General features: G+C 39.8%; 1 protein-coding gene across 26 annotated transcripts in view; it reads right to left on the reverse strand.

Annotated features, from left to right (window-relative positions):
• PCED1B (PC-esterase domain containing 1B) overlaps positions 1 to 16,208 on the reverse strand; it is a 209,383-nt gene that overhangs the window by 91,787 nt on the left and 101,388 nt on the right. For 5 of the 26 annotated variants that reach the window (XR_011255254.1, XR_011255255.1, XM_069580933.1 and 2 more), the window contains exon 4: positions 8,670 to 8,808. The exons of the other annotated variants lie outside the window; for them this stretch is intronic. The gene's annotated coding sequence lies outside the window, so the exon portion shown is untranslated. The remainder of the gene's footprint in view (positions 1 to 8,669; positions 8,809 to 16,208) is intronic. 26 annotated transcript variants of the gene reach the window in all.

Here is a 16,208-nt window from a genome sequence, read left to right on the forward strand (position 1 = left end):
GGTTGTTTATTTTCTTATTGTTGAGTTCTGAGAATTGTTTGTACCCTTTAGATACAAGTTCTTAATTAGATACAAGTTTTGTAAATATTTTCCCCTAGTCTCTGACATGTCTTTTTAATCATTCAAGAGTGTCTTTTGAAGAGCATACGTTCCCCTCCCCCCTCATAAGTTTTTAATTGTAATAAGTTCCAGTTAATTTTTCTTTCATGGACTGCACTTTTGGTGCTGAATCTAGAAACTCATTGTCCAGCATAAAATAACCTAGATTTTCTCCTTGGTTTATGACCCATTTTTAGTTAATTTTTAAAAAGGTGTGAAGTATAGTGAAGTCGCTCAGTCATATCTGACTCTTTGCGACACCGTGGACTGTAGCCTACCAGCGTCCTCCCATGGGATTTTCCAGGCAAGAGTACTGGAGTGGGTTGCCATTTCCTTCTCCAGAGGATCTTTCCCACCCAGGGATCAAACCCGGGTCTCCCGCGTTGTAGGCAGACGCTTTACCATCTGAGCCACCAGGGAAGTCCTAAAAAAGGTGTGAGGTCTGCATCAATTCCTTCTTTTTCCTTTTTCCTGTGGATGTCCACTTTTCCCACTGCCATTTGTTGAAAAGCTTATCCATTGTTCACTGAATTGCCTTAGCTCCTTTGTCAAAGATAAGTTGATTAGATTTGTGGGGGTCTATTTCTGAGCTATTTCAGTTCAGTAGCTCAGTCATGTCTGACTCTTTGAGACCCCATGAATTGCAGCATGCCAGGCCTCCCTGTCCATCACCAACTCCTGGAGTTCACCTAAACTCACGTCCATCGAGTCGGTGATGCCATCCAGCCATCTCATCCTCTATCGCCCCCTTCTCCTCCTGCCCCCAATCCCTCCCAGCATCAGAGTCTTTCCCAATGAGTCAACTTTTCGCATGAGATGGCCAAAGTACTGGAGTTTCAGCTTTAGCATCATTCCTTCCAAAGAACACCCAAGACCGATCTCCTTCAGAATGGACTGGTTGGATCTCCTTGCAGTCCAAGGGACTCCCAAGAGTCTTCTCCAACACCACAGTTCAAAAGCATCAATTCTTTGCAGTTCAGCTTTCTTTATAGTCCCAACTCTCACATCCATACAGGACCACAGGAAAAACCATAGCCTTGACTAGACGGACCTTTGTTGGTAAAGTAATGTCTCTGCTTTTGAATATGCTATCTAGGTTGGTCATAACTTTTCTTCCAAGGAGTAAGCGTCTTTTAATTTCATGGCTGCAGTCACCATCTGCAGTGATTTTGGAGCTCAAAAAAAATATAGTCTGACACTGTTTCCACTGTTTCCCCATCTTTGTCCCATGAAGTGACGGGACCAGATGCCATGATCTTCGTTTTCTGAATGTTGAGCTTTAAGCCAACTTTTTCATTCTCCTCTTTCACTTTCTGCCATAAGGGTGGTGTCATCTGCATATATGAGGTTGTTGATATTTCTCCTGGCAATCTTGATTCCAGCTTGTGCTTCTTCCAGCCTAGCGTTTCTCATGATGTACTCTGCATATAAGTTAAATAAGCAGGGTGACAATATACAGCCTTGATGTACTCCTTTTCCTATTTGGAACCAGTCTGAGCTATTTATTTCATGCCATCGATATATTTTTGCCAATTCTTTTGCCAATTCCACATCACTGTAGGTAGAGTAAGAATTAAATTTAGATAGTGGCAGTCCTCAAGATTTGTTCTTCTTCAGTATTGTGTTGGCTATTCTGGGACTTAAGGTTCTCCAATGAACTTTAGAATCAATCTGTCACTAGCCACAAAATAACTTGCTGGTATTTTTATTAGGATTGAGTTACATGTATAGATCAAATTGCAAAGAACTGATACATTGACAATACTCACTCTTGTATCCATGGAATATGTCTCTATTTATATAGATCTTTTATTTCTTTCAAGAATTTTGTAATTTTCATTAGGCAGATCTTGTATTTATTTTTAAAAACTTTTCCTTAAGAATTTCTCTTTTTTCCCTTTCTTTTGTAAATGGTGCTAATGTGAATGGTGTTTGTTTTACATTTCAAATCCAATCATTGTGAATGGGTTTTGGATTTTTTTCAAATATGTTTTCTACATTTATAGGTATAATCATTAAAAAAAAAAACCTTTAGCCTGTTGATGTGATGAATTACATTAATTGATTTTCAAATGTTGAATGAGCCTCATGTACTGGGAATAAATCCTACTTCATCGTGGTGTATATCTTTTTATACATTGTTGGATTTGATTTGCTAATATTTTGTTGAGAATTTTCACATCTATACTTATGAGGTACATTGTTTTCTTTAATGTTTTTGTGTGGTTTTGCTGTTAGGGTAATGCTGGACTCAAAAAATGAGTTAGGAAGTATTCCCTCTGCTTCTATTTCTGGAAGAGATTGTAGAGAATTGGTATCATTTCTTCCTTAAATGTATGGTAGAATTCACCTGGGCCTGGTAGTTTCTCTTCTTGAATATCATTAATTACTAATTCAATTTCCTCAATCAGTTCAGTTTAGTTCAGTCGCTCAGTCATGTCTGACTCTTTTCGACTCCATGAACTGCAGCATGCCAGGCCTCCCTGTCCATCACCAACTCCTGGAGTTCACTCAAACTCATGTCCATTGAGTCAGTGATGCCATCCAACCATCTCATCCTCTGTCGTCCCCTTCTCCTCCTGCCCTCAATCTTTCCCAGCATCAGACTCTTTTCAAGTGAGTCAGCTCTTCACATCAGGTGGCCAAAGTATTGGAGTTTCAGCTTCAACATCAGTCCTTCCAACGCACATCCAGGACTGATTTCCTTTAGGATGGACTGGTTGGATCTCCTTGCAGTCCAAGTGACTCTCAAGAGTCTTCTCCAACACCACAGTTCAAAAGCATCAATTCTTCTGTGCTCAGCTTTCCTTATAGTCCAACTCTCACATCCATATATGACTATTGGAAAAACCATAGCCTTGAGTAGACAGACCTTTGTTGGCAAAGTAGTGTCTCTGCTTTTTAATATGCTGTCTAGGTTGGTCGTATTTCCTCAATAGATAAAGGCTTTTCAGATTGTCTGTTTCTCCTAGGTATGAGTTTTCATAGATTGTGTCTTTCAAAGAAATGGTCCATTTCATCCAAGTTATTGTATTTTTGGGGGGCATAGAGCTGTTAATAATATTCCTTTATTGTTCTTTTAATGTTCACGGGATCACTAGTGATTGCCCTTCTTTCATTTCTGGTATTAACAGCTTGTATCTTTCCTTTGATTGCATATCATTCTATTTTAATGTGCAATTTTTATTATAAGTGAAAGCAGATGTTTTCATATGGCCAGTTTTGGGGGTTCTTTTTGCTTTTTTTTGTACCACGTGGCATGGGGGATTTTAATTCTTCAACCAGGGATTGAACCCATGCCCCCTGCAAGTGGAAGTGTGGAGTCTTAACTGCTGGACTGCCAGGGAAGTTCCCATACAACTAGCTTTATTTGTTTTATAAACCGTACAATTTATGTACTTTGCTTGTTTTTCTATTTTTTCCAAGGCTATGATATATGAAATGTTCACCTTATGCTCTCTCATTCATGTTGCAAATGTTTTTATCCCAGCTTGTTATTTTTCTCTTAATTTTATGTTCATATATTTTCATGCATAAGCTTTAGATAGTCTTTCAGCACTTTTTAAATTGTTTCTTTGTTATCACTGTCATGCTAAGTAATACCCAACATTCAGTAAGTATTTACTATGCATCAGGCATTATATATTTACCTATATTATCTATGGTAAACCTCAAAGGATCCTTGTGTAGGTACTCTTACCTCCGTTTTATGGAAGAAGAGACTGAGGCACAAAACAGTGAGTATGTGATTTCAGGTGAGCAGAGCCAGGATCTGGAGCTAGGCACTCTAACACCAGATGCGTGTTGTGTGTGTGCGTGCTCAGTCATGTCTGACTCTTTCCTGATCCCATGGACTGCAGCCTGCCAGACTCCTCTGTCCATGGGATTGCCCAGGCAAGAATATTGGAGTGGGTTGCCATTTCCCTCTCCAGGGGATCTTCCTGACTTAGGGATTGAATTTGCATCTCCTGCATTGGCAGGTGGATTCTTTACCACAGAGTCATCTGGGAAGCCCCTAATACCAGATACTCAGCTCCTAAGCTTTACTGCTTCCCAGAGAAGTGCTGCCAGTCGAAGATGATATGATTTATCTATATTTTTCATGGTATACATATTTTTAAAAATAACACTCATAACCACTCTACTTTTAAAATGTCAAGATTTCCCAATTTTATAACATAGAGCTATTTGTCACAGCTCTTGAAAATTTAAAAGAATTCATTTATTTTGGAACTGGAATTGATACATTATATACTTCAATCTTGTGGGAAAATGGACTGATAGAACATTGGAAGGTGTGAGATAAATTGAGACAAATAAAACAAGCAATTTTTTAAAAAGACAATTACTATAGGAAAAAAGCAAATGATTAAAAAAAACAACAGTGGTCAGAGTACACACAACATTAAGTTGTGAATGCTATTTGCACGGACGTAATAAAGTGAAAAATGAATATTTAACTACACAATAAAAGTGAATGAAAGGTGAGGAAGTGGAAAATCAGAGAGTAGAACAGACAATTCTAGTTTTGGGGAGATGCTATTTCCAAATGAATTTAGAAGAACAATCAGAGGAGGAAGAAGGGAATAGCCTTACAGCCATTAATACTTTGATGGGGCTTAAGATAAATGTAATGAATATGGAGAGAGATTATTTCACTTTCTCATGATCTCCATTTTCTCCCTTGAAACATAGTGAAAAGAAAGTGAAACCTGCTCAGTCATGTCCAACTCTTTGTGACCCCATTGACTATACAGTCCATGGAATTCTCTAGGCCAGAATACTGGAGTGAGTAGCTTTTCCCTTCTCCAGGGGATCTTTCTAACCGAGGAGTGAACCAATGCAATCTCCCGCATTGCAGGTGGATTCTTTACCAGCTGAGCCACAAGAGAAGCCCAAGAATACTGAAGTGGGTAGCCTACCCCTTATCCAGTGGATCTTCCCAACCCAGGAATCGAACTGGGGTCTCCTGCATTGCAGGTGGATTCTTTACCAACTGAGCTATGAGGGAACCCTCCTTCAGACATAGCTCTATTTCAAAAAGATTTTTTAAAGTTTTTTTTTTTCCTCTCATTCAAGAATATATCTTCACTTGACGAGTTAAATACATAATGCTAATAAATAATTCACAATACTTAAATGAAGACTAACTTTAAATGGAATTGCAAAACAGAATAAATGCACAATGTTGTTTTTGAAGAGAACAATTTCATATACTATCAAGTTTTGCCACATTGTACCTTTCCCTGTCTCATTAAAACCCTGGCCATATGTCACTGCTTTCCCATCTAAGGAACATCCGATCTTTTAATAGCACATGGAACTTCTACCAGAGTGACCTTTCTTTTTGGCAGGTCATCTGACGATATTAACCAGAGTACTTTGTTCCCAGAAGAGCAGGAAACCTTAATATTCAGAGAAGCTTTATTGTTGAAATGATCTGAGCAGACTGCCAAAATGACTGACTTCCTTTCCTCTGAAGAAGTTTCTCTTGTGTTTGTAATAAGTAGATATCAAAGGGACATTTATGGGTCTAAGCAAGTTCCAGTACTTGTAAAGAGGGTGACCCCTGAGATGAGGCAGGCAGTTGGGAGAGAGATCTGTTTCAGGGGCATGGGAGGAAGTTTCCTGAAGGATGCTGGCAGCAAAGGGCCAGCAGCCAAGACTACAGGGAGGTCTTAACATGACCAAGTATCCCTACCTGTGACAGAGCACAGTCAGAGCATATCAGAAGCAGGTGATAGTCAATGTCAAGGTAGGAAGGCAGGAAACCAGGAATGCAGTTTAGAGCAATCTAGGCCACAGCCCCAGAGAAACTGAGCAATGAAATGAGTTAAAACAACAACTCAGGAAAGCAAGTGCAGTGATCAGAACTGGGTCCCCAATAGCTGACTCTCAAATAGAGTAGTAAATGAAATCAATAAACAAGGGTAGAATCCTGGAAACTATCCAGTTGCCTCATATGATTTATAGGACTAGAGAAGTATGCTGATCCTCATACCAAAATTTATGTTACAAGGTGAAAACACAATTCTAACTTCCCAGTGAACCATGATTTAAGCTACACAAGGCTGAGTGCATGGAAATATGTCTTTGTCTCTAAGCGAGATTATAACAAATACTTGCAATTTAGAAAAGTCACCCATAATTTTTAATATTTTTTGTTATTAGAGGTAAGCCAAAATTCCAAATCTATAGTATCCATTGCAGCAATCGAGATGAGTGAAGGCGCTGACAATGGAGGGAATGGGGATAGGGTGATGGACTGAACAGTTGCAGGAGGGGAGTAGGGGATAGGCAAGGATCACAAGCAGGGAAATGCTGTACAGAATGGGTCCTTGGTGTTAAAAGATAGACTGAGGCATATTAACATTTCTTAGCTTCTTTGAGCAAAAATCAGAATGGAGCAGCACCAGGCCAGAAGCAGTTGAGACCTCCACCAACAGGGCCTCCAAAAAAGACTTTAGAGAAAGAAGGTGGAAGCAAAGCAATAAATTAGTGGTTGGCTATAGCTTGAAAGCTAATTGGCTGCTTGTGGTTGGTTGTTCTTAGGTCTTGATTTCATAACCACAAGGCATTTACAGGCTTTGATTTGGGTTTGCTTACACAGGCAACCACTGGCATTGGTGCCACCTGTCTTAATGGTTTCTCTGTAGAGTTAATTTAACACTGGTTTCTGGATTGTCTCAGACAACTGAGTGAACAAGGATGCCAGCACAGAGGAGGGACAATCTGATGCTTGGAGTCAAAACCTGACCAGTTCTGTGTGAACTTGTGCCAATTACTTAACCTCTCTCAGCCTTTATCTGTAAAAACAAGAATAATTCTACTTACAAAGTTGTTGTGAGAACTAAATGAGAGATCATACCATTAACTTGACACATATACTGAGTGTCGTATTAATTGCCAAATCCTGAATTCGAAGTCCAGTGTGCTGGGAGAGACAGCAAAAGCAATCAACACACTACAAAGGGGCAAGTGCTAAGTGCTAAAATATCAGTGTCCATGGAGTGTTCAAGGAGCCCAGAATCAGGCACTCTGCATACAGATGTAGGGAGATGGGATTGGGTATTTGAGTGAGGCTTGAATATGTTTCAACCAAAATGCATTTCCCTTGTGACCGTGAACAAATTAATTGCCTCAGTTTCCTCATTAGAGATAATAATAGTAACCATCCCAAAGAGTGATTATGAGGGCTAATTAATCCTGAAATATGCTAATCCCTGAAGAATGCTCACTACAGGGCCTGGTACACAGCAAATACTTCATCAATGTTGGCTGTTTTTATTAACATTATGACTATGGAGAACTCTGGGAGTCAGCATCTCTGATGAACTCAATGATATATCAAGGTCACAGCTAGTTAACAGCAGAGACTAGACTAGAGTCCAGGTCACAGTTTTATGCTCAGAGTAGAAGCAGAGTTCTAGACTCATCCATCCTGCTTTTTCTCCTGGAGATTCTAAAGAGAGTGCTGTAACATGGAGACTTTGGCAACTGTTCCCAAAGGGAAGTTCTGAATGAAATCATGTAACACTTGAATAAGCCCATATATAGAAGGATTGTCCACTTTGACAGGCAATCAGTCTGCAGTACATATAAATTCACTTTTTCTTGTACTGGACATCTTTGGTTTTGCTTTTGTTTTCTTAGTTCCCAGTCTATATATTTTTCTTATTTCAATCTTCTAACCTCATTCTCTGAAGCCTATTTGATTTTCATATCAAAGGAAAATTAAAGCAAGAAGAATAGGTTCTACTTGTAATCAACATCCATTTACTGTCTATTATGGTTCAGAAGCTCTTTGCCAGGACTATGGAAAGAGCCAAAGGATAGAAAGATAGCTTCCATCTTTGAGACAGTTATCATTTTAAGTAAACCAGATCTACAGGCAATGAGAAAACAATAATTCTAGAGTAACATATAGATAGTCCATGGTCATATGGGGTAAGTTGGAGACAAAGTCAACTGGTGGTGTATTAGGCAGGAGCTAAGGATGATGTATGGAGAAAAAAGAATCATGTCTTTGGCCAGTGCTGTGCTGGGAATTCTGTATAGTATCTGGATGATTCTGAGCCAGCCCTAAAAATGGTAAAAAGATCGGCAAAGAGAAAGGCAGGCAGTGGTTTTCATTAGGATCACCTGGTACGGACAAACAAACCTGCACGGAGCCTCCACCCTCAGAGATTCTGCTTCCTTCTTCCCTGGACAGGGAGCTCAGGTCTCCACACTTTATGAAAGCTCCCAGGTGATTCTCCGTGCAACCAAGGCTGAGAATCTCTGCACTGAGGCAAAGACTAGATATCTGTATAGAGAGCTAATGCCTATGAATGTGTTTTCTAAATCATACAATACTGTGGGAATAAAGTCTCATCATTGTTTTTCTGTGTGGAGTTTATACCGAGAGAGTTCCTCAAATGACAATGAACTAGTGTACTTCAAGTGTGTTGCTTGTACACTTCAAGCAGAATTAGCAGCGTACTGTATTGAAGCAGGCATGTGGGTCTGTGGGGAGGAGGGGGAGGGTGACCAAGAGAAGGGCCAGGCTGGGGCTGGAGGAACTGACTCACAAGGTTGCGTCTGTGGATTCCAGGTCTGCAGCAGCAGAAAGTTATGCCCAGGGCTTGCCAGACATCTCCAGAGCTTTCTGTTTGGAAATTTCAAGGAGGCTTATTTTGTCGTGGAGCTAGTTGCCGTGAAAGTGCCAAGCTGGAGAGGAACACAAGATGGGATTCAAGAGTTTGACTCATAGTCCATGGCCATTAAGTGTTTGCTGAAATGAAGACAAACTGTGGGATGACAGTGTAGCACTGAAAAGAAGAGAAGGTCTCGCAAATCAGATCAGCCTGTTTGGATTTGATGCTAGTGGCAGCAGAAAGCCACCAGGTAGCTTTGAACTGTGTTTAAGGACCTGTAAACTACTGAAAATTGAAGAAATACATGTGTCCAAGTCTATTCATCCCTTAAGAGGACTTTAAAGAGCAGTTTCATCATGAGAACAGTGGTCACTCTAATGGTTTATTTAGGCAAGATTATGGACTCTTGTTTTCTGAACAGGGTTGCACCTTCCGGTTAGGCAGGCTGTTCATGGCACAAGAGCTGGTCTTAACAATAGAGCTGGTCCTGAGATCGGTCTGTCCCGAGCCACTAGGGCTGCATTTGCCTTTTCTCAGTGCACACAAAGGCACCCCGTGGAGGAGTGGCAGCCCGTCTCTAAAAGCCTGAAGACTTCTACTCAGGCAGCCTCGTAAGGTTGCTTCCTGACTCAGGCAGGAAGCCAGTGATGTGGAAAATAAAGTGGAAGAAGAGGAGAAGAATGGGCAAAATGTAAGCAGAAACGAAAAACAGCAGAGTGAGGTCCTAAGATAGGTGAAGGCTCTCCTTAAATCTTCTGTGAGTAAACTCGGAGACAAGTTCACCATGACCTATTAAACGGCAGAAATGAAAACAGACAAAATGCCACATGCAGGCATTTTGCAATAAGAAGCAACATGAACCTGGGACCTAAAATCCAGCAATTGTATAACCAGGCCTAGAAAAAGTCCATTTTACCAGCAGTCAGTCTCTTTTTAGGGAGAACATGTAATATGAGTATGTTTCCAAAGCTCCTCTGCACTTCTTTTCACTTTCACCCCAAAGCCCTTCCTCCCCAGCCCACTTGAGCACCACAGTGGGACAGGGCGGCTACTGCTCATGCTCCACATGCTAAGTTTGGAGGCTGGGTTTCCATATGATGTTCACATGTGCAACACTCTGCCACTCTCGCCTCTAACTGCCAACTCTTCTGGTACACAGTTAGAAAAGGAAGTCCTTAACTCTCACAAGCAGTTTGGTCTTGAAACTACCTAAGAAATGTCTCCAGTTCCTTTCCATTTCTAAGGAAAGCAGAATTTGCATACTAGAAATGGAGCTCACAATACCTAAGCAAAGAATTCCATCAAGATAAATCAGGTTCATTCAAAGGGTATTTGCCTTATGGGTCACAGTATATTCCATGCTTTTCCATAGACCAAGAGGACCTGTGGTCACCCCTCTGGATTCCTGTCCCTATGAGGCTTTTGCATGGAACATCACTGGTTCTTAGAGTTCCAGCTGAGGAATTTATAACATGATCTGTTTTCCTTGGGATTAGCCTTTAAAAATTTATTTATTCAGCCAACATTTAATTCATTCCCCAACTGTTAGATGCTGGGAACACAAAATTCACTAAAGAATGGCTACTGCTTCCAAAATCCTTATTTAGTAAGGGGAGACAGACATTTAATTTAATAAATGCCACAAAATGCTCTGGTGCTGTGAAAGATGTTATGTCTGGGAAAGAGACGGGACACAAAGGGTGAGGAGAAAACTGTGGAAATAAAGTGTCTATGGGTCAAAGAGCTTGATGCAGATAGAAGGAAGACAGATGCAGGTAGATTCAGTTGACCACCTGAAGTCCTATCCTTGGAGAAGGTGGGATGGAGCATCGGTCCAGGTAGAAGAGGTGGCAGATGGGGCCAGTGGGAGTGTAACCCATAAGGCCACAGTCTTTACAAAACTCGACCTCCACAGGATGAATCTATAATTCCCAGATATGCCTGCAAGGAAGCCGATTTAATGTTTAAGAGGAATTCCAGAATGCCTAGAGTTGGGGGTTGCTTGGGAGATGGAATGCTCAGAAAACCACCCCCACCCCCATCACCTCTGGTCCTCGGAACTGAATTCCTAAGCATGTTTAGTCTCTGTCTTAGCTGTGAAAAAATAGATTTCAAGGCACTGATTTTTAAACATTTTACTGTTTAAGGCTGGATTTAATTCTTTAAGCCTGCCATTGAATGAAGATGAAAAATACATCTCATCTCTATACAATGCTGCCGACAGTTAAAATAGCATCCCTGTTTCTCTTTCTTCTTTACTCTCTCCCTTTTTGTAACTGGGTTAATAATTCCCTTGGAGTAGGGAGAAGAGATTTTCATTAGTACCTGATCATCTCACCCGTCTTTTCTTCCTGAGAGTTCCAGTTCCTTGACACTTGATTTTCTTTAAAATTTCCATCCCTCTCTTAGTTTTTCATATGCTCCCGTGGTCTGTCTCTGTAAATATTAACCTTCGCTTTTCTAACTTCTTACCTGGAACCCTCTACCTGGATCCCTTACTTAAATTTTTCTTCTTTTAATCCATCCTTTCTTTCTTATTGAAATAGAGTTGAAATACAATATTATGTTAGTTTCAGGGTACAATATAGTGATTCATTTAAATACATTATAGATGATCACCACAATAAGCCTAGTAACCATCTGCTCCCATAAAACACTATTATAGTACCATTGACTATATTCCCTATGCCACAGAGTACATCCCCGTGACTTATTTATTTTATAACTAGAATTTTGTACCTCTTAATTCCCTTCTGTTTAGCGGCCCCCTCCCCTCTGGCAACCATCATTTTTTTCCGAGTCTGTTTTGGTTCTGTTTTTTAGAGTCCACATACGAGTGAAAGCATATGGTGACTGTCTGTCTTTGAGTTATTTCACTTGGCATAATATCCTTTAGATTTATCCATGATGTTGCAATTGACAAAATTTCATTCTTTTTTATGGGTGGGTAATATTCCTGTGTGTGTGGGTGACATCTTCTTTATCCATTCCTCGGTGGATGGACATCTAGGTTGCTTCCGTATCTCAGCTATCGTAAATAATACTGCAGTGAACATACAGGTGCACATATCTATTTGAATTAGTGTTTTGTTTTCCTCAGGGAATACACAGATGTGAAAATGCTGGATCATACGTAGTTCTATTTTTAACTTTTTGAGGAATCTCCATGCTATTTTCTGTGGTGGCTGTACCAACTTACATCCTACCAATAGTGAGGCTTCCCTTCAACACATCTTCATCAATACTTATTATTTTTTAGTTGTCTTTTTGATGACAGTCATCCTGAGAGGTGTCAGGTGATACCTCACTGTGATTTTGATTTACATTTCCCTGATAATTAGTGATGTTGAGCATCTTTTCATGTGTTTGTTGTCCATCTATATGTCTCCTTTGGAGAAACGTCTATCCTTTGCCCATTTAAAAATTATACTTGTTTATTTGTTGTTGGGTCGTATGTGTTCTTTACATATTCTGGATATTAAATCCTTTTTTGGATATGGATGCAGATCTTTTTTCAAGTGTTATTTGTTTTTTTGGATTGATCTCTTTATCATTATGTAATACCTTCTCTCTTTGTCCAATCTTTGTTTTAAAGTCTATTTTGTCTAAGTAGTGCTACCCCAGCTTTCTTTTCATTTTTATTTACATGGAATATCTTCCTCCATCTCCTCACTTTCCATCTGTGTGTCTTTAGATTTGAAGTGAGTTTCTTATAGGCAGTATATATGTAGGTCTCTCTCTCTATTATTATTATTATTATTATTATTATTATTATTTTAGCCATTCTATCTCTTTTGGGAGCATTTACTCCAGTTGTATTTAAAGTAATTATTGATACATATATTATTGCCTCTTAAAGAGACAGAAAATTAGAAAAATAATTAAGTTAGTAAAATTTTCATAGAGCAAGGCTCATTTAATATAAAGGATTTTAAACATTCTGAAGTTAAATCATTCTCACTTTTTTGTTGTTAAAATATCCTTTCTTTTACGAAATGAAGGTGATTGTAGAATGTTGTTTGTTTTTAGCATCCTTACTTGGAGAAGGAAGGAAGAGAGGGAGGGAGAGAGAAATGAATGAATGTGTGAATGGACGAGGGAGAAAAATTTTTGGAAAGTTAGTCATTCTTTAATTTTCAAAAAGTCTTTACTTTTTGCTTTGGAAACCCAAAAGTCTGAGAAGAACGCTGCTGAACTTTCCTTGAAACCTAGAATTAGTGATGTGCTGGAGCCTCAGGCACCAGCTCATGGGAGTAGATGGTTGAATTTCCGGAAGTGGCTTAACATCACCTTGGTAACTTGAAATCTGACAAGGTGGGAGTATTTGCATAATAGAAATCTGTAAGTGCTATAAATCCAGTCCCCTTTCCCCGAGCTGGTTGTTTTCCAGCACCGTATTTCCCCAAACCTGCCTCTTACAGGTGTCCAGGGGATAAGCATGCAAGGGACAACTCATACCAACTAAAACACACATGAGACTGAGACAGACCTATTTACCAATTTGAAATTTCATAATATAAAATATTCTCTGTCATTGCTTGTTGAGTTATCTGACAGTCCATTTCCCTCATGAAAATATTAGCTCTGCTTTGGAAGGAACCACATCTGTTCTATTCACTGTATCCTCACTGCCTGTCACAGCACAGAGTGGGCTCTGGGGTCCTTACTATCCTAGGAATCATTATCAGATATCCCACAGTCACCAGGATGCTTAGGGAATCAAAAGTTATTGTAACATAAAAATATTTACCAGTTGAGGGGTTTGTAGACAGACAAATCCTTGTCTTCATCAGGTGCACATTCTAAGATGACTGAGTGGAAAATGCTAGGTAACAAAAGTACCGTGCAGTTTCAAACAGTCATGAGAGTGTGAATTTTAAGCAATCTGCTATAATATGGTCAGTGAAACACTGGTTCAGTGGAAAGTTGAAAAAACTTTAAACAACTCTATAGACAAAATGTGTGGGGAATTTTGGTTAAGCCAAGTTAAGTCAGTGTCTTTATTGCTAAACTTCTCAGAATCTTTAATATGACACTGTGAATCTTTTTTCTAAATTAATTTTTATTGGGATATAGTTGCCTTACAATGTTGTGCTAGTTTCTGCTGTACAGCAAAGTGAACCAGTTGTATGTATACATATATCCCCTCTTTTTGGATTCCTTCACATTTAGGTCACCTGAGAACACTGCGCTAAACAGTAGGTTCTCACTCATTATCTATTATACACAGTGTATCAATAGTGTATATATGTCAGTCCCAATCTCCCAGTTCATCCCACCCCTCCTTTCAATACTTGATGTCTGTATGTTTACCCTCTACATCTGTGTCTCTATCTCTGCTTTTCAAGTAAGATTATCTATACCATTTTTCCAGATTCCACATATATACATTAAGAAGCCCACATTTGCTTTTCTCTTTCTGACTTCACTCTGTATGACAGTCTCTAGATTCATCCACATCCCTAGATACTGTGAATTTTCACTGTGCTTATGAATCTTTACTTTGACCATGAAATCCGTTTTTTGATGCATCACCTATAATTAGGGTTCCATCACCTATAATTTGTTGCTGTTGTTCAGTCACTCAGTGGTGTCCGACTCTTTGTGACCCCATGGACGGCAGCACGCCAGGCTTCCCTGTCCGTCACCATCTCCCAGAGCCTACTCAAACTCATGTCCATAGAGTCGGTGATGCCATCCAACCATCTCGTTCTCTGTCGTCCCCTTCTCCTCCTGCCTTCAGTCTTTCCCAGCATCACGGTCTTTTCTAAGGAGTGAGCTCTTCGCATCAGGTGGCCAAAGTATTGGAGCTTCTGCTGCAGCATCAGGCCTTCCAATGAATATTCAGCATTGATTTCCTTTAGGATTGACTGGTTGGATCTCTTTGCAGTTCAAGGGACTGTCAGAGTCTTTTCCACACTACAGTTCAAAAGCATCAATTATCTGATGCTCAGCCTTCTTTCTGGTCTAGCTCTCATATCCATACATGACTATTGGAAAAACCATAGATTTGGCTAGACAGACTTTTGTTGGCAAAGTAATGTCTCTGCTTTTTAATACACTGTCCAGGTTGGTCATAACTTTTCTTCCAAGGAGTAAGCATCTTTTAATTTCGTGGCTGAGGTCACCATCTGCAATGATTTTGGAGCCCAGGAAAATAAAGTCGGCAACTGTTTCCCCATCTATTTGCCATGGAATGATGGGACCAGATACCATGATCTTAGTTTTTTGAATGTTGAGTTTTAAACCAGCTTTTTCACTCTTCTCTTTCACCTTCACCAAGAGACTCTTTAGTTCCTCTTCATTTTCTGCCATAAGGGTGGTGTCATCTGAATATCTGAGGTTATTGATACTTCTCCTGGCAATCTTGATTCCAGCTTGTGCTTCATCCAATCCGGCATTTCACAGAAGGAAATGGCAATCCACTCCAGTACTATTGCCTGGAAAATCCCATGGACAGAGGAGCCTGGTAGGCTACAGTCTATGGGGTCGCAAAGAGTCGGACCCGACTGAGCGACTTCACTTCACTACTCTGCATATAAGTTAAATCATCACGGTGACAATACACAGCCTCAATGTACACCTTTCCCAATTTTGAACCAGTTTATTGTTCCATGTCCGGTTCTAACTTTTGCTTCTGAGAATGTAACAGGAAGGAAGGCCAGAGGTCCCCAAGTGGCAGGAGGACATAAACTGCAAGTGGCAGGCATTTTTTTTTTCCTTCTCTTTTAATTCTGTGTCGATGACACCTGGTTCTGCCATGAGCTAACCAATGTCTTTTTCCTATGGAAATATTTTTCTTAAGCTATGTTAATAAAACTATGTATTTGTTTTGGAATTTTCCTTTCTTCAACATGGTTCCACCTAAAGCTAACTTTTTTTCTTTTCTCAAACCTTGGACTAATAATGGCTCAACAAACCAGTATTCCTGTCAATTGTTTTGTGGCCATGGGATGACAGACCTCATGCTATCCTATCCCAAAAATGCATATTGTGGGAGAGGGGCCTGGTGAAACTCCCTCAGACTTAAGGTGTCTCTCTGATCTGACTAATAGCTTTCTAACAGATATAAAACACCTTTCTAGAAACTAGCAAGGGGGCACTCGTTCTGTCCCCTTCTGATGTCTAGGTCAGAAGCTTTCCCTATCTCTATTACACTTCAATAAAACTTTGCTACACAAAAAGCTCCAAGTAGTCAAGTCTTGTGTCTGACCCCAGATCAAAATCCTCTCCTTCAGAGATTACCAATCCCAGCGTAACACACACCTTCCACTTCTTCACCTATAACTAGTTTCCTAATTTTAGAGAACATGAACACATTGTCATCTCAGATTTCTTGAAAGATTTGTACCAATTTCCTTGAGAGTCTCTTTCTATTAGGCATTAAAGCAAAATATATTTAGGAATCCCATCCCCAGACAAATTACAGACATTTCCTATGTGTATTTTGTCCATCCTTTTATAGACACAAAA

Source organism: Ovis canadensis, chromosome 3, assembly GCF_042477335.2.
Source record: "Ovis canadensis isolate MfBH-ARS-UI-01 breed Bighorn chromosome 3, ARS-UI_OviCan_v2, whole genome shotgun sequence".
Taxonomy (NCBI): Eukaryota; Metazoa; Chordata; class Mammalia; order Artiodactyla; family Bovidae; genus Ovis; species Ovis canadensis.